This window comes from Lissotriton helveticus, chromosome 6 (genome assembly GCF_964261635.1).
Source record: "Lissotriton helveticus chromosome 6, aLisHel1.1, whole genome shotgun sequence".
Taxonomy (NCBI): domain Eukaryota; kingdom Metazoa; phylum Chordata; class Amphibia; order Caudata; family Salamandridae; genus Lissotriton; species Lissotriton helveticus.
Window position 1 is genome coordinate 1,558,906,156 of NC_136067.1, and position 24,402 is coordinate 1,558,930,557.

At 46.8% G+C, this 24,402-nt stretch overlaps 1 long non-coding RNA gene across 1 annotated transcript in view; it reads left to right on the forward strand.

Moving 5' to 3' along the window:
- Nucleotides 1-23,611, forward strand: part of LOC144761824 (uncharacterized) — an 89,934-nt gene extending 66,323 nt beyond the window's left edge. Inside the window, exon 3 of the long non-coding RNA XR_013595907.1 lies at nt 22,278-23,611. This is a non-coding gene — a long non-coding RNA (uncharacterized LOC144761824). The remainder of the gene's footprint in view (nt 1-22,277) is intronic.
- Nucleotides 23,612-24,402: the final 791 nt, after the last annotated feature.

Sequence of the window (24,402 nt, forward strand, 5' to 3'; positions counted from 1 at the left end):
ATCCATATACTACGTACACATGAATTCAGGCGGGGGGGTACATGTATTACATACAGAACTCAAGACAAAACATAGAACAGTACTTGGCCAAAGATATTTCCTCCTGCATGCTGCGCATCCTTAGTTTCCTATTTAATTCGCCTGGCTGTTTTTTGCTGTTGGTCTCTGTTGCAAATACTTACACTTTCGTCAATTGTTCGGGAACTAACCTGGTCGGGCTAGTACTTACGGTGGGATCTTTGAATCGTGTTTAGCGAATGGGTATCCAGGCTGAGGCAACGGAGGGTGTCAATTGGGGGAACAATGGGCAGCTTCGAGTTTCATGTCGTAAGAATCTACTCGTAGGTGCACATCATTCTTGGTTGCATTATTCGGGGGCCGGTTGGAGTCTTATTTTTGTCATACTGCAATAACCCGCCAAGTTTCTGTTTCAGGCCACCCCTCCAGTCGCTGGGTTCAGAGGGAAAGAGAGAGATGGTCGTTTCTAAGTAAGGGAGTGTTATATCTACGTGTGTTCGTCGTGTATAGGTACTATGTTCAGACCCCCTTTTTCCCCATTCCATCAGCCGTTCAATCATCACTCAAGTCGTACAAAAACATCTCTCTTATCAGGTCAACGTGTGTAACGTATATCCAGTCGAGTTACACACATCCAGTCATACACGCGTGCATTCATATCACCCAAATTCGCGTTGCTTAGGTCTTCTCCACACTTTAGTCGATGTTCCGATGCGACCTGCAGAAAGGAGGGGAAGAAGAAGGGGTGGGGGCAGCGTTTAAAACACATCCGCGCGCATAAACCCAAAAGGCTTTTACTTACCACGTATTCAATCTATCTCCGCGGGGTGCAGTCCCTTCCATCTCGGCGCTTTAAGCCCAGAGGGACTGGGGGTGCGGGAGGCATAATCATTGATGGACTGTATATTGCATAGATCGCTCACGTGTGGTATTGCGGATCTTGTGTGGGGGGGGTCGAAACAAAAGGCAGTCAGTGCAAAGTGGGGGTGAACTTGTGTTCTTCCTTCGAGGAGGAGGGGTGGTCTACAGTGGAACCGGGTCTGGCTTATGGGCATCTGAAACAATTTCTCTGAGATATGTGGCATATAAAGAAAAACAGAACATCGGGACCTTTGTCGATTGCTTTATGTTGCACAAAAGTAAAATAAAATAAAAAAAACACAACACACGCAACGAACTTGGACCATTCATATTTGCAATATTTCTGGGTACTTTGCTTTTTAACCTTTAAGTGATCGAATTGCTTTATTTTGCCTGTATTTTACGTATATCGGAAACAATGGTCATGTATTCGAACTTACCAATCCAAGAGCTACGACTATATTTGCTTTTCACAAAACTTTTATTTAAGAAATGCTGACGTACAAATGCAGGCCTACAACCACGTGGGCCGGCCACGAAGCAGACTGGAACTGTACCTGAGGGCATATTTATTTGAGGAAAACGTAACTGAGTCGGTGGTCATTTTATTTCATCAAGGTACGATAAGTGCAATAAAATCATATCGAAAATTCATTGTGAGCAAGTACCATAAGTGTTGAAAATTCGAACTTTCAATAATACTGTAATCAATGACGCGTCAGAACTTAATATCAAATCATTGTCCGAATGTTCAATCAATACTCATCCCCTCCCGCCATGTGCTTAAAAAAAAACTGCATACATATCTCATGATATCAAAATCTGAGCATCCGGAACACAACAGGGAGTTGCGGGTTTCGTTTGTACCGGCGCCATTTTGGGTGGGGTCAGGTGGGTCCAAGTATAGTCAAAATGTCTCCACCAACTCGTGGTCGGACCAGAACCTCTTTCGGCAGTCCAGAAGTTTCGTTAAGGGGCAACAGAAGGGACCAGTGACATGAACCATCAATCAAAGAAAAGGGAGGGGGCAACAATCTTTCCTACAGGGTCATACTGATGTTCCACCGGAACTGATCAAATCGGTAGTCTGCAGTATTTTTGATCATTCAAAACTGAGGCTCGCACCTGCATGAGGGCGCCAACGTCTCGTGGCTACGTCTTGGTCGTTCTGCGGGCAATCATGGCAGTCGTTCCCCATCGGAGGCCTGGGGCCCCTGCAGTTCTCGTAGAATCTTCAAAGCTGAGGAGAACGCTTCTGGACGGGGGACTCGTTTTCTAGCTGGCCAGCGACCAGGCCATCCTTGCACGCCAGGTTCATTCCTGCAGAGTCGACCGCCATTTTTAGGAGTTCTGCAGCTACCGGCAGTCACTGGGTCGAAAAAGCAGACGAATTCCAGCCTGCCGGGCGAGGCGTCGTTGCACCGCCGCAGTGGACGAGACCCTGCTGGGTGAGTGGAGCGTCGCTGCACCGCAAGAGTGGACGAACCCTTTGCCGGATGCGTGGAGCGTTGGGGGTGCAGCTGTGGAGCCTCCACCTGGGGAGGTGGGAGAGGCTCGTCTGCGCCGCCTCTCCCTCCCAGTGCACCCCACGCCGTCTCGCTGACATTTGTTATGGCTGGACCAGGCGATGAAAGAGGGGGGGGTCGGAGGCATATGCAAGACATCCCCCCCCGCCCGTGGCCTGCAAGACGCCGGGAGAAGAAGGGAATGGGAGGACCAGTACATTCCGGGCCATTCACCCCACGACTTCTCCGGTCGATGGCGGCCAGCCGCTCTTTGCCACGGCCACAGGAGCGGGTCCCCCGGTCAGCCAACCGCGGGGCTCGTCGAGCGGAACGCTGATACATCCTGGGGGCAGGCCTCGGCGCGTGGTGTCGCCTCTGGGCTGTTCGCGCAATGGCCCTCCACCCCTTGCCGCCACCGACGCTACCTCGCCAGCTGATGGCTTTTGTAGACTTTCTAACGCCCAAAGACCTACTAAAAAATAGCCCAAAGTAGCCCAATATTGCTACTTTTCGGAAGGAGGGACAGGAACGGCGTCAAGCAGGCGGCGAATTGCATTGTGGGTTTGGTGTTGCAGCCGTTTGCCATGTAAATAGTTGTTTAATATATAGTTGTAAAATAAAACGTTTTAACATGTTCCCTTGCTGGAGTGTTGTATATTTCTAATATTTGCCTAGGGTTTTGTCGTCATTTGGGCGGGGTGGGCGGTGGAGCCGAGCTGTCTTGCAGTCATAGCATCGAGTTCGGCTCTTCTCACTAGTTTCATATTTCCTGAGGGGTTGTTCCTAATGTTTCCATTTCAGCGAGGTCGAAAAGAGATCTCATCAGTGGCCTACTGATTTTGCTCGATTCCTTTTGCTTTTCCTAACGATTTTTATGTTCTTTAATTTGCTAGCACGATACAGCGGCTAATCCGCATTTTTCTTTATATATGTCCTTTTTATTAGGGGTGTCCTCCGGTGGAGCCAGATGGTCTACCTCTAATAAATGGTCCGGGCTGAACCAACTACTGAATAATGGGGAGAAGATAGGCATAACAGGTTACAACGGGGACAAAAGTCTGCACTACCTATCCTTCACTACTTTGCGGAGACTAGATAGAATATTTCTATTCTACAGTATTCGCAAATAGGGAATACCCAAAGAGAGAACCAATTCCAAACAATCAGTGTTCGGACAAACAATCAATCAATCAAATGAGGAATAAAAATAGGCGCGACGGGTTACAACGGGGGCAAAAGCCTGCGCTACCTACCCTTCACTATCTGCAAAGAGAGAGATCTTCCTGTTCCTCCCTGTTTGTAGGCAGAGAAGATCCTTTCAGAGAACCAATTCCGAACGATTAATGTCCGGTCAAACAATCAATCAGTGGGGGATAAAAATAGGCACGACGGATTACAACGGGGGCAAAAGCCTGCGTTACCTACCCTTCACTATCTGCAAAGACTAAACAGAGTATGGCGACTCCGTGCTTGTTTGCAAATAGAGAATGATCCAAAGAGAACCAATTCCAAAACAATAAATGCTTGGGTAACAATCAATCGAATGGAGAGGGAAGTAGGCGCGATGGGTTACAACGGGGGCAAAAGCCTGCGCTACCCACCCTTCACTATCTGCAAAGGGAGAATACTACTATCCTTCCCCGTTTGCAGACAGAGAATCTCTCAGAACACAACAATCAAATGCGTAATACTAGTATTTTCCAATGACAATCAAACAATCAATTCGCAATTCGTCGTGTTACACGACCTTACCCGGACCGCATGGACAGTTTCTCGTCTTCCGTTTCCAGCGCCCGATCGTCCTCTATTCTCCGTAATTGCTGTGGCACTCCTGATGGTTCCCAGTCAGGACCGTAGATCACTCGAGAGAGGTCTGCTCGGAACCAGTGAAGTTCGGATGATCGGCTGCCAGACAAGGGTCTATCGGGCAGGAGCTCTTCCCGATCGTTGCAGTCGTTCACTCTGTCGTTGGGACCTCTCTCACTGGATCCACGTGTCGCTGATGGGCCCCACGTTTGGGACGCCAATTGTTAAACAAAGGGTTCAGGCAGGTCAGGTCGATTACCCCTTTTTCCATATTTGCCCGGCGTTAGCCGCTTCTCACCCAACTCACAATTTATCAAATAAAGAGGCAGGCGCTGGAGACTGGAAGGCAGGAAACAGGAGTTTATTCCGACGGAGCAGAACACGTCAAATCAGACAACAGGGTATCTTCACGAGGTGCTCTAACAAGTTTCTCTACGGCTCCGTCTTTTATACACACGTTTATGATGCACAACATTCCTTATTGCAATAAAGACACTTTGAAGTACAAAAAGGGCATGTTTGGGATCCCAGCTCCAGGCCTATTCCCATACCGGTCGCTCTGATGTTGTTTTCCCCTCCCAAATGTAACATGTGATTGCAATCTGCAGCCGGACATTCCAACAGGACACTAGGGCAGGAGGGGGTGGTCTGATCTAAGGTTGGGCAGGCGATAAGATCACGTTTTGTTGTGCGGGGCCGGGGGGGTACATCCACGAGACCTAGTTTTATGACTTGGGACTGGGTCGAGAGGCCAGGTGTAGCTGGGGGGGTCATCAGAAGAGAGGAAGGGTGTTCCTGAGAGGAATGCAGGGGTGTCGGTCAGATCTAGGGGTGTGAAGGCCTTTATTAATCACCGCTCCTCTGATGTGAGGCGAGGTCCTACTGTAGGAAGCAATAAACTGCATCTGTTGGGCTAGGTGATGGCCTGGGATCAGGCCGGGCAATCGGGCAGGGAGGAAGAGGTTACCGAAAGGGTCTGTTCTATGGGTGGGATGAAAGAGCGAGGGGGCAGGGGTTCAGCACGGAGGCAGGGTCGTGTTTAGAGGTGCGTTTATGGCCTGCGTAGGAGAGACCGGGGGCTGTCAGGGCGTGGGGGAATACTCGCGAGGCTGGGGAGTGGGGGGAGAGAGAGAGACGCAGGCTATTGGCAGTGGGCAGAGAGGTCATGACACAAAAATGGCTACTATCTATGTTCGTGACGGGCCTAAAAGGGGACAAGATGGCGGGGCCACTGTTTCGTGACTTTCGCTTTACCTTCAACAGTGGCGAGGGTGAACACAAATGAACGCCGCTTATGTACATATACATTGTCATTTTCCACATGCCTGTGAACATCACTCAGCCAGCATAAAGCTAACTCTCCCACAAAGTCATCTAGATCTACAACGCCCGGGCTGCGGGTGGTGCATAGTTGCCTATAATGCTGAGTAAACGAGTTAAGGATCTCAACACTATTTCTACATTTCTCACCCTGTGGGTCTACGACTTCTAAGATATTCGTGGAGCCTCGCTGATGACGTGCAATAGTAGAAAGGTCTTTACCAGGTCTTTCTCCCTCCCTGTATTTGCGCGTTACCCAGCAGCGACTTTGAAACTTGACCTCGCGCTCAGCTTCTTGCTCATATTCTCACAATTTCACTCTGAAGTCACTCTGTGCTTGCCCTCCGCCCTGTTGCTGCATGGTACGCTCCAGGTGCCTCAGTTCATCCTCCAGTCTGCTCAGTGTTCTATGAATATCTTTCAGGACCCCACTACCCTTGGCTATGCAGCTACCTCTAATCGTGACCTTGAAAGCCTCCCATATGACCTCTACGCTGTCTACTGAGCCTTTATTACGTGGGAAGAAATCCTCAATTTCCTGCCTAAGTTCTTCTCTGAAGACGGTATCTAACAGAGCTGGGGGCTGGAGTCGCCACGTCCGTAGTGGTTTATCATATCCCGGCATTTGCAGTGTTACCAATACCGGGCAGTGATCGGAGTAGGTGCGTGCCTTCAATATGTCCAGGATGTAGGTATCTCCAGCCATCCACCAACCCACCTTCATCTATGATGCCCTGTAGAGCTTCCCTTGCCTTCACATTGTATTGAGCTTTCCCGTCAGCCCTATCCAGTGTAGGGTCAAAAGTCACATTAAAGTTCCCCCCAGACAACGTTTGAGGAACCTGCATCCAGTATCTGATTCTTACCCCATAGTGTAGTGTAGAATTCTGGTGTGTCCACATTTGGGCCATAACAATTGACTATGGTGACGGTTTCATGCCCCAATCTGCCCCATAGTATGATGTATCTCCCAGAAATGTCAAGGCATTGCCCAAGGGGTGCAAATGGGACATCTCTTTTAATCAGTATTGCCGTTCCCCTTGCATATGAGGAGTAGGAAGAGAAGAGTTGGACCGTGGCCCATCTACTTGCAAACGTGGTGCGAGTGTGAGGATGTAGGTGCGTCTCTTGCAATAACAAGACCTGTATCTGATGCCTATCCACATATGCCAGTATGTGCCTATTCTTCCTAGCATCTCCGAGCCCCCTGACATTCCATGACAGGATACAATCTAGTCCTGGACTTGCCATATCTTCCTACAGAGAACAAGTAAGTGGGATAATAGGAGCAACAACCATGATATGTTCTTGCCTTGATCAACAATTGCTGTTACCAGTAGATATGCACACTTCAGTCTCACATAACAAACATTTTCAATAGTATGGCACAGAACTAGTCCCAACTCCTCCCACCCCACCCACTGAAACATCCCCAACATGCCAGCAGTTCCACATCCCACCCCCCTCCCTGCCCACAAAACAACAATACAATTTGCAAAAGGGGTTCTCCCATGCGGGCACTGTATCCTAGGTGGCACACTATGTCCCTGCCTTCAGCCCAGGGGCCAGTGAAACACCAGCCTCCAGATGAAAAAGACAGGAGTGTCCGGAAAGAAGGTCTTAACCACTGTCCGCGTAACTCTAATGTGTCAAAGCGGGTAAATATGGGAAATGACAGTAAACCAGTGCTTGGCCCCAGGATACCTGTGTAGGATCACCTAGCCCACCAACACACCCGGAAAAGTCGAATAGGGATAAGCTACCTCCCTCCAGATAGAACTCCTCTTTCAAACCAGTCGTGCTCCAGAAAGTCATTTAACGTCTCAGAGTGACGTCGCTTCTTCTACCTCTGGATGTTCTCCCCGCTGGTTGCGCTGGCGCAAGGTTTTCAGGAACTTCTCCACTGATTGCGGACTTGTATGAATGGTCTGCCTCCCTTGATGGGTTATGCGAAGTCTCGCCGGATATAGAAGCGCACAGTCCACTTGCCTGAGTTTCTGTTTGACCCCATTGAATTTTTTCCTCTCCTCTTGCACTTTCATGGTGAAATCTGGGAAGACTGTGAACAACACCCCTTCGAAAGAAAGCTGCTTCTTCTCTCTGGCCAGTTTCAGGATAGCATCTCTATCACGATAATTAAGGAGACGAGCAATAATGGGCCTAGGGATGGTACCAGGCCGGGGCCTAGGGCCTAGAGAACGATGTGCCCTCTCTACTATAAATTGAGGGGAAAGCACTCCTTCTTCGGTGACTGCCTTGAGAAGACGTTCGACATACTGCTCCATCCTGCCAGAATTTTTACTCTCTGGTATTCCCAGTATGCGTACGTTATGGCGCCGGCTGCGGGCTTCAATGTCCTCATTCTTAGTGTCAATAAAGCGCATCAAGTTTTCCATTTGGGTGACAGCATTGCGCAATTGGACCGTTACATCCTCCGTATCAGAGATACGCTGCTCAGCCTCTTTCAGCCTGGTATCGTGTGTATCGAGTCTGCCGGCAATGGTGTCGATGCGGCTAGTCAGTGTGTCTACTTTATCCACGATTGTGGCAAAGCCTTGTCGCATTTCAGCGAGTATTGTCTGCATATCCGCAGCTGGCTGCCGTGAGCTGCCACTCATCTCCTCTTGGTCGCCGGTATCTTGTACCACAGGTCCTGGCTTGGGGCCCTTCCTGGACTCAAACGTAAGCCTCAGCTGGCGGACATCAGGCTTGCCCATGATGTGACGCGTCTCGCCCAGGTATGGCCTATATTGTACTAACCACCAACAGCAAGTCAACAGCGGTAGCCTTACTACGTCACTTCTCGGGAGTGCCTTGTAGGTATCACAGCAGCACTGTAAAACAGCACAGTACGGTGCCTCTCGCAGCTTCCACTCCAGCCTCGTCTCCCCAATATGTCACTGGCGGACCTGTGTGTTCGCAATCAGCATCAATCAAGAAGCGTGAAGAACAGAGCCAACACAGCCGTTTCCGAGTGGCACACACACGCTTTTCTCTCAGCAATATCACAGTTAGCCCAGGCGATATTCATAGCCACAGTCAATAGTATTCCTCCAAATCGTGTTATCACCCCAATTCAGTGCAGAGCGCAGGAGGTATCACAGAGGAGTCTGCCAATTCAGTTATTCCCGCTGAGGCTACAGGCGTTCAGCTGCTTATTATTATTCACGGTGCAACATGGCCGCCGCCATTTTGCAGAGGCCTCTGGGATCTCTGTTCACCATTGTCCCCTGCAGCCAAGCGGCGGCACGTAGTTTATCCCTCAGGGGCCTGGAGGCGTGTGCGCTTCGTCAATGTAAGCACTGGGCTATGCGGGGTTGCGCTGCACTCACCGCTTGTCTCGTCCCCGCAACGCAGGCAGAGACGCGGGCGCGGCCTTGGGGAGCGTGCAGCGACCGGGGCGGAAAAGTGGCGGGCGGTGTTTTGCTCCGCCGTGGTCCCACCCGCCATTCTAATATGGCGGGGGGCAATACAGGGAAGGATGGCGGGCGGATTGCCCCCGCCAGGCTGGTGGTGGCTACCGCCAGCCTGGTGGTGGTAATCCGCCCGCCATCCTAATGGACCCCTAAATATTACTTTTCCCTGTTGAGGCATTAGTCAGGATCCTCATCTTTTTTCAAAGGCTCAGTATATCGATTTCGGACACTACCATGGATGTCCAGAACCACTTTGCGCACTGACGTCTGATTTCAGGGATGTCTAATGTGTCATGAAGGAGTTTAGATCGAGATGACAGAGGTAAATCTACCCCCATACTTAATTCCATCCCAACCCAGATAAACATAAAATATTGTGTAAGTATTTGGCACTCCCATAGTATATAGATGAGGTCCCAATTAGGACCTCATCTATATACACACCTGCAGCATACCACATGCAGTCTAGATATATGGCTCCTTTGGAGATATGTAGCTATTTGAGAATGGCAGATTGGGGCAGAACCACAGCCAGGGTGCCTTGCAGCAGTCACAAGCAATGAGACAGTTGAAAATATCTCCGGATTTGACAGGGTGGTATATCATATTGAAAATGCAAATCTGAAAATGAGTTAAAGTATTCATTGAACTGTGGATTTGCAAATGTTTTTACCTTATTATCCAGTACAATGTCAACCGTCAGTGAGGATCCTCTAATTTCGCCATTTGAGGACATTCACATGCAGTCTGCTGTGTTTGTCCAATTGTTTGGCAACTGCTGTTTCAAGCATGCTGCAACAAGCGGATGAAAGAGATCAGGGCCGTTTCTAGGTGTTTTGCCACCCTAGGCGAGTATTAAAAAATACCGCCCCCTCCCTTTTACTACCATCACTCTCTCCCCCTGTCATCCAGGCTAGAGAGGCACACCCTCTACTGCCGAACACTTCTATGTTACTCTCATTTACTAACAGGAAACACGATCACAACAGTCAGTCCTGCAAACGACCTCAACGAAAGGCCCAAGCCAGACCGTTACGGCATCCATACACTCACAGAACCATGTACACGGATGCCCTTTAGAGCCTTGTGTTTAAATACCACAGAGGCGTCAAGTGCACCTCGTTTTCAAAACCAGAAACAAAAAAAATAGTAACTTGCATTTCTCACTCACCCAGTACCTGTCCTCAGTACCCCTCGATGAACACAGTTTTCAAAGTCACAGTCAGTACCTGCCCTCAGTGAACACAGTCTTTAATGCTCACTCCGTCAGTACCTGCCCTCAGTACCCCTCAGTGAACACAGTCATCAGGGCTCACTCCGTCAGTACCTGCCCTCAGTGAACACAGCCGTCAGGGCTCAGGCCGTCAGTACCTGCCCTCACTACCCCTCAGTGAACACAGTCTTCAATGCTCACTACGTCAGTACCTGCCCTCAGTACCCCTTAGTGAACACAGTTTTCAGGGCTCACTCTATCAGTACCTGCCCTCAGTACCCCTCAGTGAACACAGTTTTCAATGCTCACTCCGTCAGTACCTGCCCTCAGTAGCCCTCAGTGAACACAGTCTTCAGTGCTCACTCCGTCAGTACCTTCCCTGAGTACCCCTCAGTGAACACAGTCTTCAATGCTCACTCCGTCAGTACCTGCCCTCAGTACCCCTCATTGAACTCAGTCTTCAGGGCTCACTTCATCAGTACCTGCTCTCAGTACCCCTCAGTGAACACAGTCTTCAGGGTCACTTGGTCAGTACGTGCCCTCAGTACCCCTTAGTGAACACAGTCTTCAGGGTCACTTGGTCAGTACCTGCCCTCAGTACCCCTCACTCAACACAGTCTTCAATGCTCAATTGGTCCTGAGAGACCCTCGGTGAGTACCAATCCTCAGTGCCATTCGCTCAGTGCCAGTCTGCATAATACCTCTCCAGTTACAGTCCTTAGTGCCCCTCTGTTAGTAGCAGTCCTCAGTGCCAGTCTTCGGTACACCTTGCTCAGTACCTGTCCACAGTGCCCCTCTGTGAGTACCAATCCTCATGACAATCTGTGAGTACCAATCCTCGGTGCCAGTCCTCAGTGCCCTTCACTATCATTTAAACAGTGCCAGTCCGCAATGCCTCTCCGTGGGTAGCACCCCCTCAGCACCTCTCTCTCAGTGACAGTATATGCGTGTTTGTGAGATGTCTTGTATCACCAGTACTTTTTTCGAGTTCATCAATTAAGCGTGCTAAAGCACACTTCCCCTTCTGACGCATTAGGTAGTGGCAGTCAGGAGCGTGCAAGGCCTATACACAATAGAGCGTTTACATTTTAGTGTATATATAGATTTTTTTTGTTTTATAATGGACTGGACTAATGTATTTCTCTTCTATTTTATTATCAATTCTAATTTTTTTAGTAATATTGAAAGAGGCGCTGGCTGAAATTAACAAAGTGTGTTTATTTCTAGTGGAATTATTCGGGGTTCTGAGCTTTCCGTGCGAGAGTAGATCGTCCAGTCCAAGTTTTCGCTTTACACTCAGGGATTTGTAGTCCTGTTGAAAACCTGGACTAGACGATCTGGTCTCGACTTGAGCCCTGCCCTTATAACACACACAATAAATCCAGCAGTTTTGTAATTAATCAACTGCACATCCAGCCCTCCTTTGCATGTACTTTCACCATATGAATATCGACACAAAATAATTACCCATTTCAAACATATGCAGTCCTTGAATTAGCTGAAGAGTTTGTGCTTCCTCTGAAAAATTTGCCTACAAGAAGCTACAGCCTGATGCATAACAAGGATTTATCTAGACTCCTGTTATGTTTTAAATTTCAACAATCATGTGAAGGTGGCGTGGTCAATGAATATGGCAGCATAGACGTGCCACATTAAAGCGTGTTTATCTGATCAATCCGGCGGCCCTGGTTGAGCAAAGTCCCTGTAGAGTGTGGCATTACACCCCTGCACCCCGCCGGCATTTAGGGACGAGCCTCTGCCCTCTGCAGCGGGCCGGCGGACGGTCCTGACACTGGGCCGCAGGGACAGTCTGGTGCTGCACTGTGCTATCGGGTCGGCGTTACTCGGGGTAAGGCTGGAGTGCCCGCCAGCGAGATGCTTGCACTGAGTTCGAGAGGTGGCATCTGATCTGGGCTATTGGTGGGCTGATGCCCTAGTTGCTGGAAAACGAAGGATAGGTGGGTGAGGCTGAGGGAGGGGCTGTGCTGCAGTGGAGAAACAGGGAGGCTGCCCATGTGAGTTCTCAGCGGGCAGAGCGCCGACAGGTAACTGCGGAGCTCAGTTCTTTATACGGTGCCTCTGCCCCATTTAGAACTGCCTCACGCCTGGAAGGGGGTGTGGATGGCTCCCATACACAAACAGACGAGAGCCGGCTGCATCAGGTTCAGCTGGTAAGCCCGATATGGCCGCAGGCGGCCCTGCAAACTGGCTTCAGCATTGCAGTACCCCCCATCCCCTGCCACCTTCTTGTATCAGCCGGGGACAGGGCAGTCTCTACCATTAGGCAAGACTAGGCGGCCGCCTAGCTTTACTTTCGTAGGTTCAAATAAAAAAAGAATTCCCCCTTTTGCCGCCCTAGCCTTTTTGCCGCCCTAGGCGGCCGCCTAGTCTTGCCTAATGGTAGAAACGGCCCTGAAAGAGATTTAGCATTCCTGAGTCCTCATAAGTATAATGTAAATGATTCAGCCCTCACTTAGACTGCAGAATATCTTACTCTGTATGTACCCACTTTGGGACAAAGTGGCGCGTAGGAAGCAGATATGTCTTAAAGTCATAAAAGTGCCCAATATCAGTGGAGGCATCAACATTTGATTCACTTCTACCAATTTAATGTGTAACAAGAGAAGAAGGAGAAGGATGAAGTCTCTGAAATCGGTACCACGATTGACATACCCGGTTTTGACAGGCTTATCATGATGTCATCTGTATTTAGCATGATTGTATGTTCACTTGCCACATTTTCAATCTCACATATCTCTCCTTTTGCCAGATTGAGGTACGCAAGGGTTCAAGTTCTAACAGCAACAACAATGGAGAAAATGGATAGATCTGCATAGTTACTCACATATCTTTAACAGCTGGAGATTTTAAGCCACCACATTTCCGCACTGCTGAGGGATCCCTGTATTTCTACTTCACTTTCCACATGAGCTTCAACCCCAGACCTAGTTTCTCAATAAAGTTGGACAGGTACCTACCATTCAATGCATCGTTCACATCACAGTCATCCTGTACCTGCCATATGACATGCAATAATGTCCTCAATTTAGTGGCAGAGAAGCGATTCAGGCAAACCACTCCTGCAAAGGGTGTATAACATATGATATGACTGTTTTCAGCATGTTTGCAAGAGACTTTGCCAAGATCTTCAAATCCACATTTAACAAGGATATGGGTCTGAAACTGGGGAAAAATAGGATTGTTGCTGAATGTCAGTATGGTTGATTATTTGGCCCATGTGTACTCCAATGGAAGTCCATGGCTGCTAGTCGCCTCTTTGAACGCTCTGCCAAACTGAGGCATTACTTTCATTTGATTGATTTTATAGTATTAAACAGTGACACTATCTCCTGCTTGAGGCCTCCTCCACAGTAGTAGTGTCATGGTGTTCAGAGTGGTGCTATTATAGTCAAGATACCATAAAAGTAATTGCTTTTTTCAGGTGCACTGAGCAGAAGTTAACTCAGTGAAATAGCATTTGGTCGACTAGTGTGAGCAGCACTGGTGACAATCTTACAATGGTTCAATGTGAAAAAATGCCTCGTTTACCCAGGAAATAATTTGAGCTGCATAGGCAGAAATATCCCGAGCAACATTGAGGCCATTGCAGGCTAGGGAGGATAACAATTTCTTCTCTGTGATGTATGAACAGGCACTGACCACTACAATGGCCCCATTAGCATGTGTCAACCTTTTAGTAGTTGAGTGAGAGCTGTAAGGAAATATTAGAAGTGATAGCTCTGGATTAGCTTGAGTACATGGAGTCATCACTGAAGAGAAAGTCAAACTAACCATGTGCCATCCTTTTTACATAGTCATCTTTAAGCTTTGAGATAGGGCTACCAAATAAAAGGTCAATCTTGTTAAGAATACCGGACTGATTAGGTGAATTGGCACAAAGACTGAAAACGAAAATACATAATACCAAAGGTTTGAATGCACTCAAGACGTAATCTCTATAAAGAATAGCTTGAAATTAGTGTGATGTGATGAGTATAACTGATGAGAGAGCATATAGATGACACAACAGCAGCTCAGTCATGCAGAACACATCCAGCTCAGGCCTAGCGATAGTGCTGTTATCTCTAAAAATGATAGCAAAATGGCCCGACATCTTCGCATGGTGGTCTTACAGGATTATGTTAACCCCTTCATTGTCCTGCTGCTGTATGTATATATCATAAAAAGCAGTACCTTGTGATAAATATGTTATGGCCAAAGCCATCATTTTCGAGATGTACACCCTAATGGTCAATCTTTCCTTTTATTAGGAATGCCTTTTGGAAGGTTTAAAGGTGCTAATGATAAGGTTTTGTGTCAATCCAACCCTGACAGAAGTTCAACATGTTTGGGTCCCTAAAAATGGTGAAGCCATCATCTGACATATGCCACACAGTGTCTTTTCCTCTGAGGCATGTAATTGCAAGCAAAAACTTAAGTTAGGTCGCAGTGTCAACTGAAAATGGTCAGTATCCAGGACTCTGCTTCAAAGTGTGTATATAGCCTAAAAATATAATAAAAGTGAAAGTGAACTAGGAATTTTAGCATCCTAGTAGAAAAGTGTGGCAGGAGTAAACCAAAAGTCAAATTGTGATTTAAGGGGGAGGCACATATTCATTATGCATAATATATAGATTTAGTTCAATTAGTGATAAGTCATTTCTAAAGAATTGCATAGAATAATACACCAATGAACCAAATAAGGTAAAGTATTCACTAGACTAAGACTGACTCCAGGATACTAACATAGTAATGGAGAGGAGACATTATGTAGAATAATGATCAAGGCCAGTGTACGAAGGGACGAATTAGGCTGAAAGCCACAGTAACTCATCATTAAGGCAATCAACACGTGTACTGAGTTTGAACACCTAGGGCCTCATTACGATGAGACCTGAAAAGCCTCCAACCGCAGGCTTTACGGGTCTCATCAAAGGGTTTCACTTTTGACCGCTGTATTACAATGCAGGCTGTCCAAAGTGAAACCAGCTGATCAATCTGACTGGATTCTGACGGACTCAGGGAGTCTGTCGGACTGTCAGAGGCCTGCCCGTAATCACTTTGGACGGTGTTTCCGCCATAGGGATTATCATGTTGGTTTCCGACAGGCTTTCCATGTCAGCCTATCTGACATGGAAAGCCTGTTGGAAAGCGACTTTGGTGGCCCCTAAGACGTCCCCCTTAACCCTGCAGCCTCCGGTTGGGGATCTTGTTAATCCCTGCACCGTGTGGCAGCACCTGGAGCTGCTGCCATGCAGTACAAGGGTGAACAGATTCGCCCATTTCTCCAAGGGAGCTTGTGTTATGGCTTGTTTATGGCCTCAGCACCAGCTCCCATAAAGAAATGGGAGTATGTGACCGCACCATGTGTGGTCGCATTGTAATGCTGCGGTCGGGACCGCCAACCGGAGGTTGGTCGGTCCGACATCTTAATAAGGACTTTAGTGTTGTTCCTTTCTGCCATCGCACTTCTGCACAAGGGTGTCGCCGCTGGTGCTGTCGTATTGCACTGCATCAAGAGAAGTGTCTCGCAACGAGGAAGAAGCACGTCGCTGCTGCTGCCGCTGCCATCGCACTTCTGAACAAGGGTGTCGCCGCTGTAGCTGTCGTATTGTACCGCATCGAGGAAAGCGCCTCGCATCCCCGGAGAAGCGCACCACCGTCGGAGCTGCTGCCGTCGCATTTCTGAAAAAGGATGTCGCCGCTGAAGTTGTCGCATCGTGCGGAGGTTTCTCGCAAACGTCGGAGAAGAGTGTCGCAGCAGAAGCTTTTGCCGTCGCATCGCTGAACAAGGGTGTCGCAGCTGCAGCTAACGCATCGAATCGAGACTTCTCGCATCATCGTAGAAGTGTGCCGCATCTGGAAGATCTTCACATCTTTATTTCTTTGCACCGAAACTTTGCCGCATTTTCATCACTGCAACATTACTTGTTGTGGAAGTGCAACGCATCGTAAGGTACATTGACGCAAAGTGTTGCATCTTAAGAACTGAACTGAACTAAGCTAAAATTACCATCTTTAGTATAGTATTGAGTATTATTGTCGTTTATGGTCTTAACTCTATGTAAAGAATACTTCTTTTTAATATACAACTGTGTGGTGTCCATATGTAGTGTTGTCACTGGGTTACAGTATGTGGTCACAAATGGTTTACACACTGCCTCTGAGATAAGCCTGTCTGCTCGTGCCAAGCTACCAAAGTGGTGAGCAGGGGTTATTTTAGGAGTGTACCCCCTTACCCTGACTAGAGGCAAGGGTCCCTATTTGTCACAAGTACCTACCTGTGCCAACTAGAGACCCCCAAATCCAACAAGAGGCGTACAGGTTGGGTGGGCGATAGCGTTTCTGGAGGAAGAGAATCTTCATGAGGGACGTACCGGTGACAGCCTGGTCTTGGAAGAGCCAGTGTTTCTCTGATTTCGCCCTGCTCCACTCAACTAAGTACCAAAGTTGTGTGGCGGCATAGTAGAGTGTCAGGTTCGGGACCCCCTTGGGGTGAGAGGAAACTTACCTGTTGCTTCAGTCTCGGCTTGCGTCTTTTTTTAGGTTGACAGATCGAAATACAACAGGTATGCCCGTTTTTTTAAAACACTACGCTATGGACACGTGTAAAATGTGATCCAACCATTCTAAGCGTTCCTTATGCTTCTACAGGTCTACACAGAGAAGATCAGGTAGGAATTCTGAATACTCGTACAGAGTGTTATCGCTTTCAAGCTCAAATTAAATTGAAAGTTGGTTTCATTTAAGGCATTTTTTTATTTTTTCAACAGCCTTATGAGATTCAGGCAATACTTAACAATAGGTAAGATATTAGCATTTTACAGTATTAAGACCGTTCGTTTTGCATAATAAATTTTTTTTTAACACGCTTGTCGTGTCCAGCCCCAATAACTCAGGCGGACACAGTGGGGTAGGGTCATGGACCTTCTTTATTAGTCATCCTCCTTCTTCATGTCCCAGCAGCATACTGCCCTTTCCTGCCCACTTGGTCCCCAGCTCCTCCCTTTCCGCCTGCCCTCGTCCCTCACTCGGGCCGGTCCTAGTGCCTGACCAGTTGGGTCACTGGGCACTTTGCATCAACATCATTACATCTCCCCCCTCTGTGAATAAAGAAAACAAAATAATATACACCACGGCAAACAGGAAATTGTCTTTCTTTTGAATTCTTCGATGAAGTGATACGGTATGGCCTGTCGGGCTCATTCTCAGCGGCAGTCTCCATCAGTGCCTGACTGTCAGTTGGCAGTGTCTCAGGATCTCTCTGTTCCAGTTTCGTTACGGTTTCACGATGCGGGTGAGTCGTCTTCCGTCAGCCTCTGTAGTTCTTATAGTTCCGTTTTGTTGAAACGCTGGACTGCATCACACAATTGCATCTCCCCCTTGTTGACAAAATAAGTTTAGCGTCTAACATGTTTAATGGTTCCTCAGTCAGCCACACGGGTCTGCAGGCCGCCTATTTGGGCTACGAAGATGCATCTCCATTTCTTTTGTATGGCTTTCTGTTGCTTTGACGAGAACATCTTTTGTTACAGTAGTGTATCTTTGTAATTGCGAGACGTCTCGTGTGGTCTTCTTGTGCTCAAGTTCGTGGTGGTTTCCAATCAGCTTCTCTCGCGTGGTCTTCTTGTGCTCAGGTTCGTGGTGGTTTCCAATCAGCTGTACTTCCTTTTGTCTTGTCTGGTCCTGGACAACACTGCCTTCCTGTTCAGAGTCATGTATACCAGACGGTGAGGCGCTATCTGAAAAGACCATCTTGGTTTGGTTCGGGGACTCATTCGCTGCCTCTGTTTGCCTCAACCACTCCCACTCATGTTTATGACTGGTGAGCTCTTTGACCGTCTGGGCCTGTGCATGTTTCTCTCTCATCGGATGATGGTCTGTCTCTGTTAACACGTCTTGTCTTCCTTGCGGGGTGACTGGATATTCCTTTCTTATCCGGTTGGTAGTGTCCACTATCTTTATTTTCTTTCCGTAGGCCCTGTGGGTCAGCCTCGCTGACCCTATCCGTGGTGAAGGTATATGGTTTGTATCTTGATGTATATGCGGTTGACATGACAGGTTGTCTTGTGAAGTGACTGAGTACTCAGGGACATTGATGTGAGATACTTTACTCTTGACGTGACTGATGTCCTTTGGTTCTGAGGTGTGTTCAGGTGGTTGACGCCATGGCCGTCGTTGGGACCATGACTCGGTCGACTCGAGGGATCGACCAGACGTGCTTTCTGAATCAGAGGAGTCTTCTGACGATGTCCTTTGATACCGTTCTCTTGAGTGTGTCTTGAATAGATGATTTTTTAAATAGGTAGGCCGTGACGAGCTGCTCCTAGAGTCGGAGTTCTCTTTGGCATATTTTTCCGGGTACCTTTCTCGAAATGACTTCGATGTCGTCTTACTGGATGGGTTGTTTGATGACCACATATCTATCTCTTGTGGTTGATCTCTTGGTATATCTATCTCTTGTGGTTGATCTCTTGGCATTTCATTTCTACCTCTCTCGTGTGATGATGATGGCCTCCTCTCTGTTTCTTCATTGTCTCGGATGTCGTGGATGTGTTTGTCTTCCTCTTCCCGGGTGTGATCATGTACCGAATTCCAGTGCTGGCGTAACTGGTCCAGACTTCTATAATTTGCCTTTCTTGCACATTTGTTGGGCAGGCTGTCATCTGGTCCATTGGTGCGATCTGTCTCACTTGAAGTTTCATCTGCTTCATAATCACTTGCACTACATGTTGAGTTTGAGGTTGAATAAGTGACGCTGTCGTACTCCTGGATCATCTCGGTCTTTTGTGTTATTGACTCAGAGTACTTCATGTTACTTTGTTTCTCTCGTTGTCTTGTCTCTGATTCGTCTTCATCCTCCCCGTTTCTGGTTTTGTTTATTTCTTGTGCTTTATTCACCGACCTTAGAGATGTCTCTTTTCTGGTATCTTGGTGTCTTGCACATAGGTGCGGTTCTTTTGATAGTTCTCTTGCTTTTACTCGCTCTCCAACTTCGGCCTTCTTGATTATTTCCTTTAGCGATAAATGCCCTCGAAGAATCTTGTGCTTTGTACTAGACCTTGAACAGCCTTCGATTACCCGAAGTCGAACTGCGTCCTCATTTGTAAATGTGTTGAAGTGGCAGCGTTGTACCAGACTCTGCAAATGGGTGATGAAGTTTGGCAATGATTCTCCTGGTTCCTGCCGTGCTGTGTTGAAAACGATGCGTTCATGATCCACGTCATCCTTTGCGTCGAAATGGGCACGTAATGTCTCTTGTAATCTTTCATAAGTCTCTGTGTCCTTTTCAGAAAATGTTCTAATTAAACGTCGGCCCTCATGGCCCACCAACTGGAGCAGTAACGTCAGACATTTTCCATCTCTTCGCTCACCGTGGCGTCAAGAAAGTCGTCCAGTGATTCCAGCCACCGGTTCCATTTGGGGCCCAAACTCTGAATGTCAGTCTGTGTCACTGGGGGTGGCACTTCAATGTAGGGATTGGATCGTTGGGTTGCTTTCCCCACCGCCATGATGGAGGAAGATCTTGATCTGCTACGGTCACAGGACTGTTTCCTTTTAGGTTGGTAAGATCTGCAGCTATCTCGGTATGATTCTGGACCATTTAGTTTCTCACCTCCTTTATTTTAATTCTTCTCTTTGCGTAGCGTTACATTTGCTTGTGTTTGTCGCATTCGAGATTTGCACTATCTGGTGCTTGTTATGTTTGTTTACACCATTTGTTTTGCACTTGCCAGTGCTTGTTTGTTACTTCTGTTGCATTTGCCAAGGTTTGTTTGTTATTTCTGTTGCATTTGCCAATGCTTGTTTGTTTCTTCTGTTGCATTTACCAGTGCTTGTTTGTTACTCCTGTTGCATTTACTAATGCTTGTTTGTTACAGCTGTTGTATTTGCCAATGCTTATTTGTTACTTGCCAATGCTTGTTTGTTGCTTGTCAGTCCTTATTTGTTACTTCTGTTGCATTTGCCAAGGTTTGTTTGTTATTTCTGTTGCATTTGCCAATGCTTGTTTTGTTTCTTCTGTTGCATTTACCAATGCTTGTTTGTTACAGCTGTTGTATTTGCCAATGCTTGCTTGCTACTTGCAATGCTTGTTTGTTGCTTGTCAGTGCTTATTTGCTGTTTCAGGCACTTTGCCTGACTTCAAAATGGCCGCCGATGATCCCTCGCAGGGGATTGGTCAATATTGCCTGACTTCAAGATGGCCGCCGGGAATCTCGTTTTCAGCGAGATTTCGGTCGTTTCTGCTCGTTTCTTTGGCGGGGGGGGCCAGTTAGGCGGCGATTTCACTCACCGGAGCCGTGGTCCACAGCTTGAGTCACCAATCAAGGTAGGGCAATTTCCTTCACTTCTGCTGCCGAGGTGGGCACTCGGTAGGCGTTTCCTTTGACCACACGCTTCTATTTCCTTCACTTCTGCCGCCGAGGTGGGCACTCGGTAGGCGTTTTCTTTGGCCACACGCGTCCGCCGCCGAGGTGGGCACTCGGTGGGCGCTTTTGTCAGCGCGCTTCCGCCGCCGAGGTGGGCACTCGGTAGGCGCTTTATTTAACGCTATTCCGCCGCCGAGGTGGGCACTCGGTAGGCGCTTTATTTAACGCTATTCCGCCGCCGAGGTGGGCACTCGGTAGGCGCTTTAATGACCGCTATTCCGCCGCCGAGGTGGGCACTCGGTGGGCGTTTTTCGCAGCGTGCTCGAGCCTCCAGACGTGGGGCGAGCTCCGGGCCAGTCGGTCGCCGGTTGCTGCTGTGGCTGCCCACACGCTTGGGGTTTCATCCCACCCTCGTCGCCAGTTGTCGTGTCCAGCCCCAATAACTCAGGCGGACACAGTGGGGTAGGGTCATGGACCTTCTTTATTAGTCATCCTCCTTCTTCATGTCCCAGCAGCATACTGCCCTGTCCTGCCCACTTGGTCCCCAGCTCCTCCCTTTCCGCCTGCCCTCGTCCCTCACTCGGGCCGGTCCTAGTGCCTGACCAGTTGGGTCACTGGGCACTTTGCATCAACATCATTACAACGCTGTACCGTGATTACTTTGCAGCTGACACTATATATACATCAAGCAGGTACGAGTTATCATTATTTACAACACCACCCCCCAAACATCCTTGAAAACAATAGAACGCTCACACTATATTCTTTTTACTTTCTAGATCAGCCCCTGATGAAGGTACCAAAAGGGTACCGAAATGCATTGGGCCAGGAGTGAAAATTGTTCATTTATGACGATTTGTTAAAACATTGATGAAATGTTATTGTATGAAGTATTGTGATTATAGGATTTTTTGGACTAAGTAGATTGAATGTAAGATGAAATTTGTGTTGAACTAATCAAAGCAACAGATTATGAAAATAAATAACTGTTAAACAAAGTTTGAAATTGTGTAAAAATTCAAATACCAAAGGTGTAGGATTAACACCAAGTGCACAGTGCGCAACTGGATGAGTTTAGTACTCATCTTAACTTGGCATAGTAGAGTGTCAGGTTCGGGACCCCCTTGGGGTGAGAGGAAACTTACCTGTTGCTTCAGTCTCGGCTTGTGTCCCTGCCAGATGAAGGCAGACAGTTCTGACTGGATCTGTAGCCATCCGACTGGGGGAGAGAGAGGGAGGGTCTGAAAAAGGTATAGGATCTTGGGCAGGATGGTCATTTTTACTGCTGCTATACACCCTAGCCATTATAGCGGATATCGTTTCTATTGTGAGAGAGCAGCCCGGATGTGTGTTTGCAGGAGAGAATAATTGATGTGTCGCATGTTTTGTAGGATAGAGGAAAACTGTACGCCCAGGTAGGGGACCGACTCGACAGACCAATGAAGCGAATAACGGGCTTGTAGATCTTCCAAAGCTGCTGGCAGCAAGGACAGGCTAAGTGCCACCGATTTAGTCAAATTAACTTCCTCTCTTTTTTGAAGAATAAATACTTGAAAATGTAAGCTTGTAATACATTTCTTCGATTCCTATATTAATTGTAATTCTGTACTATTAAGTGGGGAAGGTGAGGACATAATTTCTGACATAATTTCTGTCTCATAAAAACTATCTAAATACCAAGAATCTAACTACTGACATATATCCACAACATAATAGTCCATGTTTTGATAATAAGTATTTTAAACAACAACAATCTTTTTTTCTTCAGAGAGCAAATGAGCGAAATCCTTCCTAAAAGAATGTGCAAGGAGTAACCTAAGTGATTGATGTAATTATTCTACCAGAAGAACCATCTAACAAGAGCAATGATATGAAAAATATAGAAATCATACACAAAATTCCAGTTGAAGAAAAGTGAAAAAGGAGAAAAAGGAATGAGTACTCAAGAGACAATCCAATGTAAATGTAAAAATACTGAAAAATGCAAATGTGAACATGTTTAAGTTTTACATCGTATTTTTTTTTCTATCAACAGAACAGTAAATAATGGAGAACATTCCTCCTACTGAACACGTTTTGTCAAAGAATGAAATATGCTGCTTAGCCACATGGGTGCTGTTCATTGCAGAGAAAAATTCAACGAACCCAGATTATCCTGCACTACCTTAAAAGAGAAAAGAAACACATAAAAAACTGACTGCCTACTTACTTGCCAGAAGAATCACGAGGAAGCTGATTGATAATTTGTAGAGAGGTTATCTCTTTAAAAAAATATAGGTATGATGGTTATGTTGTCTACCTCAATTAGATAAGACACCTTTGGTCTTGTTAGAGATCCCCTCAGCTGAGTCCATAAAAGGGTGGACAATGCTTTTTATAGGATTTTTATGTGTTAATGTAGTTTAACTGACAATATTTAATATTTGAAGTTTTTTTTTAAATGCCTGGACCATTTGTTTAATTTACACCACTGATGTTTTTGAAATTTTATTGCAGTAGACCCTTGGGATATAACTACTATCTTGGTTATGAAAGTTTACATCTGTGCATCAAAATCAAACTTTTGAAAACAGGAAAATTGAAACAATTGTTTGCTTTAAAGACAGACATGCAAGGTATATGCAATGTACGCCCCTATAGCCCTCGCCCGCACACTTTCCCACATTGGCTACAATGGGACACCATGTGACGCTACTCTGCGCATTCTTACTGCCTGAACAACACCATAACCTTTGTTATGCACCGCATGATCATTGTATATTAGTGCATGCACTCCTCTCCATTGTTTTCTTTTTTCTTTTCTTTCTCACTTCTCTTTTAATTGTTAGCATTCTACACAGTTTGATCATAATACAATTGCTGTCTTTGCAACCTCATACTCCTTCCAACGCGGTCGGCCCGGAAGGGTTGTAGGAGGCTTGCTGTGTACTCCCCCACCCTGACGAGATATCATCGATACGCACATGTCATCACAATGCCGGCCAGTTTGTGGATGTAGGCAGATTGCTGTGATCTATGCCTTTTTTGTTCTCAATAAAGGTTTTTGTAAATTAAAAAAAAGGTATATGCAATGTACATAGCAGCACTCTAATTGTGATGTAAAGGCGGTTGTGGTAAAAACTGCAATGTAAAAAATCATGTAGTAATGATGTTGACTCACATGTATGCACTTCCAAGTTGACACACTGCAACTTATCCCAAATGCACACAATATAGAAAATGCTGACTTTGTGACAAAACACATCAGGTGACGTCTGATTGTATTACCTGGAGGCCACATATTGGTTGACTCTCCCTTTAAATGGCTCCCGACGCCACTCCGGTACGGAGTCTGTCAAGACTATGCATAGGTTAACCTACACAGGGAGGCGGGTATGAAGGTAAAGAAATACTTTTTTCTCCTCTATTTTTAGCTCCAATCTTTGACAAGTGCAGATGTATTCTTTATACCTTCTTTATTGTACGGCCTCTTCTGCTACCATGTGGCTTTAAAATGGGCTAAAGAGTCCCTGCAGGCCAATCGACCTTTGAAAACCGGATGAGATTACTCCTGGGCTAAGTACTTGAATTACAGATAGAGTGAGAAGTAGGTCCCATGATGAAGCAAGCACCTAATGCTGGGTGATGAGCCAGAGTCCTTACAAGAAGTATCCTTTTCACCAGTAAGAGATCTAATTTAAAGAGACATTGACAAAAGTCATATTCAGCAATATGGTTTGAGAAATTCACTTCTTTAGGATTTCTTAATTTTTGTCCTGGGGTATTCTTACAGAGATAATACAAAAAAGAGCAAAACAAGCCACCTCCAAACAAATACTCTATTTGAAGAGTCAAACAAAAATATTAATAACACAACAACTTTCCGGAGGGACCAAACAAATGAATTCTTCAAT